The sequence below is a fragment of the Ochotona princeps genome, chromosome 7 (assembly GCF_030435755.1).
Source record: "Ochotona princeps isolate mOchPri1 chromosome 7, mOchPri1.hap1, whole genome shotgun sequence".
NCBI lineage: Eukaryota > Metazoa > Chordata > Mammalia > Lagomorpha > Ochotonidae > Ochotona > Ochotona princeps.
Window position 1 is genome coordinate 51,982,695 of NC_080838.1, and position 4,307 is coordinate 51,987,001.

A 4,307-nucleotide genomic window follows, 5' to 3' on the forward strand; every position below is an offset into this window, starting at 1 on the left:
AAGTTTGCAACCACACTAGGTAACTCCTGGCTGAGGGAGAGTGGGCAGGCCAGGCAGGCCAGGCTGGGGCAGAACAGACTGGATCAGGGCATTCTGACACTGAACTCCGCCTCTGCTTGCCTCCCTTTTCTTCCTCCCACCCTCCAAAGTGCTTGGATTCCCTTCTACATATATGCCAAATAGTAATGAGTTTTTAAAGTAGCACTAGTTATTTGGAAGAACTTTAAATTTTTATACAGCTCACAGGATCCCTATGTTCAACTGGATCCAATCCAAATTCATGCCCAGGTGCGTCTCCCCAAGGCCAGTGCCTGTGATTTTCCTAAACAAGACTTGGTCCCTGTAAGCATATGATTTGTCTGTTTACATGCACTTGTAATGTTTAATTATTATTGGTTAATGCTTCCACTTTGTCAGAAGTTTAAGTTGATCTACTGATAAACTAAAGTGTGATTTTTTAAAACATATTTCGTTGGCTTCCGATCACATCAGCGTGAGAATGGAGTGGGTTAATCAGAGAGGGAAGTTTATCACAACACTTCCCAGCAATCCTTCAACAGTTTTCCTTGTTAAAATGTTGGGTAGTCAAATACCTTCAGAACAGTCAAGCAAGTAAGTACTCCGATCAAGGTACAGATCTCAAAGGAGCATCATATTGATTCTCATGGCTTTGTTAAGTATAATAAATATAAACAGACGTCTACAACACACTCTGTTAAACTAGTGTTATCCTAGTTGAACCAGCTAAAGAGCCCAGACACTTAAGATTTAAGTCGTAGCAGTTCACTCACATATTTCACAATACGTCTCATTTTCTGAACAAAGCATTAACCACTTGAGTGCAAGAGGCAGGTGTAAGGACTCCCAATAGGTCAAATCCTTACCACCACCCAGCCAGGTCTGTAATTTCTGGGTACATTGCATGGCATGCGTGAATTTTATTTCAATATGTTTCCCATAGTGATGGCTTAGCTGTATTCTACCCAGACTTCCATTCCTGATGGCAGAAGTATTTGCTGATGACTGAAAGGTCATGCAAAACAGATGTGAGGGCAGCTGGATTTTCCAGCTATGCTTCACTGGACTTAGCAGCCGTGCCTGCCAGTACCAAATAGCAGAGCAAGCTTTTATTTCATTTGAATAAAACCAAGGATCTTATGCAACCTTGTCATTATAATTGGACATCTAGGCAATTTCCCTTCATTCTCATGGTGGGCTCAACTTTTTCATCCTTCCGTCCTCAGACTCAGGACCTAGAACTGAATGCATCACACTGACAAATGAACAATTCCTGGTGTGTCACGCTTTCTGATCTGTATTACAGCACTTTTCAAAGAGCAATGATTGTCCTGTGTGTGTGGAAGTCATGTTAATTACATTTCCTGTGGTCTTCTAATGCGTTTGGTATCACATTTGGTGTTATCACTTCAAGCCAAAGCTCTCATTCCTGTGATTTTTTTTGGGGGGGGTGGGGGTCTTTAACCCCAGGATAGACTGTGAGTTGTGGCGAAAACACAAGGAACAGCAAATGGTGCCCCACAAGAGAGGACCACCACCTCACACATAGCTGGGAGAAACAGGTGGCCCTGTTGCCCATCTTCCAAATATGCACATCTGGGTGGTAAGCAACTATTCCAACCAACTGTGGCCTTCCAGTTCTACTAAGTTCATCAGAGCCACGTGATTACCCACACTGGGCTCCCTGAGTGTGTGGGGAGTGTCTCTCATTAATAAAAGGCACTTTAATGGAACGGAAGTAAAGTAATATGTTTTCTCCCTGGTCCAACATAAAGCTTAAGTCTCAAATTTTCCTCTGTGTGTGTGTTTGAGAATCACTCCTCTGGGTTCTCCTTTTGTCATCTCTAAAATGGAGATAAAAATATTTGACTTTCAAATGTCTCCAATTCTTAGAGCTCTTTAGCATTCTAGAGTAATTGTTAGTGAACCACCCAAAACAAGGCCATCCAACAAATGTGAGTTATTATGGATCCACTGGGCATGATCCTTCATGGTTTAGTTTGTCATGAAGCAAAATGTTCATCTCCTTGCTTTCTATTATTGAAAACAAGAATAATTCATTTTCCCACATGACAGGGATTCAGATTTATAGAGCCAAACTTCTGTGAATTGAAATCCTAATTAGCTAACATGAACCTACAATTAAGAATGTTTTACTCATTTAAACTCTAGAAAAAGCAGAAGAAAATGAACTCATGAGAAGAGAACTACTGAGTTTTACATCAGAATACACTCCAATCCTATAAACTTTCAGAATGTTTCAGTTTTACCGAATGTTTAGAAAGCAGACTTTGAAAATCACACTCAATACAGCATTACGTTTACTTTGCATACTGAAAGTACATTATCACATAATTTTTGGCAATAAAGAACAGAATTAGAAGAAATTGTTGCTTTTTTAATTCACCAAGAATACACAGGGATGTATAACGGAGACTGGAATTTCGTTAGGAATCTGAAGTTTACATTTCGTATTCAAGCATGCCAGTTGGGACTTTCAGTCCCACACTGCCCCGCAGCCTTCAGTTCCCGCTCCGTGATAATGGCCTGGATTTTTGAAGCAGGTGTCCTTGGTACCTGGCGGTGTTCTACTTCAGAGAGAATACTGCAGCTGCTTGAGGCTTCTCTTTTATGTGTGGTGCATCACACTACATGCATGTACGAGACACGTGGGTGCTCTGGCCCAGCTGCGCACCGGGAGCAGAGGCCCTCAGTAAACTATATTGCCCTGGCCTGACCCTGGACCACGTTACTGAGGCTTTCTCCTTGTGGATACTCTGTTCCGGGGCTTCCCCAAGGCAGAAAGGCTACTCCCTTTGGGCACCCACCCAGCAGCACTGGTTAGCTCACATCTCGTGCGGTTGCATTTTGTGCTCGGCTAGCTCTTGCCTCAGCAACCCAGAGAACCCTTGCTGTGGAGACTGAAGACCATCTTTCCAACAAAGTCTGACCCCACCGGAGAGAGGAGAGCTCTAAGGTCTTCCTTGGGTCCTTTCTTTCCGCTCCAGGTGGCCCTCTGGAGCTTCCTGGTTTTTTTCCACTCTCTTACCACAGCTAATAATTCTGTCTGCTCCTAAGTTATGGTGTGATGTTTGTCCTGATTAAATTCAGACCTACCAGGAGTAACCAAGCCTTTTTCCCTCCAAAGCATGATGCAAACACTGTCACAATCTCCACTTATGTTGAAGAACTTCTTAGATACAGGCAAAAGCAAGCCAGAATGATTTCGCATCAATTTCTATCTCTTCTTAAGGTAGATGTACCGGCCATAACTTCAGTACATCCTGACTAGCTTGTTTGCTTCTATTCAAACCAAATATAATGCCTCACAGTGGCGTGCATGACATAGTAGAGGGAGAATGAATGGCAAGTTTAGACCATTAAGGCCAGAATTAATTTAACCCATATTTCAAAAGTCATTGAGAAGCATTATGGCATCTTTTGTTCTCAATCAATGAAAGATGCTCAAAATTTCCTGATTGTTAAAGAAACAGGGCTAGAAAAGTTTGCGGGTCAGATGGCATCAGTCTAAGGCCACTGAAGCAGGCTTTTACCTATGCCAAAACTACCACTGCCAGCATGGAGTCCCACTTACATTAGAATAGAAAGTCACACATGAGAATACTCCAGCCTACTGTAACACTTCAACCAAAGGAACAATAATATTTTTAACCACAGAATAGTACTAACTTGGTGCTTTGAAGTCAAGGAAAATGGGGAGAAAAAAACGAAAAACAAACTTCATTATATTTAAACCAGAACACAAACATGACAGTTTAGAATATGAAGACAAAAAACTAACTTGGAGTCCAATAAGCAAAGCAGACGGAGCAGACAGAAGGGCTGACCTTCAAACATGGAAGTATGACAGACTGTCAATCAGGCCATGGACCTGGTTGAAAAGACAATTTCATTGGGCACAAAATTTCTATACTTGAGAAATTCTATTCTCTGAAAAATTGTATTCTCTGAATTCTCCATTGCTTTGTTTGCTTCCCTGAGGTCAGTGGTCAGTGGTTTTATGTCAAGGAAATCTTTCACTGGACTAAACAACAGCTCCAGGCTTTACCGTGTGATTTCATGCAATCACAGGTAGACAGGTTTACGGAAAGGAAAAACAAACGAACAAGCAAACATGGCCTTGCAAATTTCCATTCTGTAGAATCCCCCCCTTGATGCCCTGTCATTACTGCCAACTTTACCCTCAATGTGTAGAGGTCGCACCTCTCTGATTTTTGCAACACTTATTTTAATTCCACTTGAAAGGCAGAAAGTCAGAGATTTTCCAT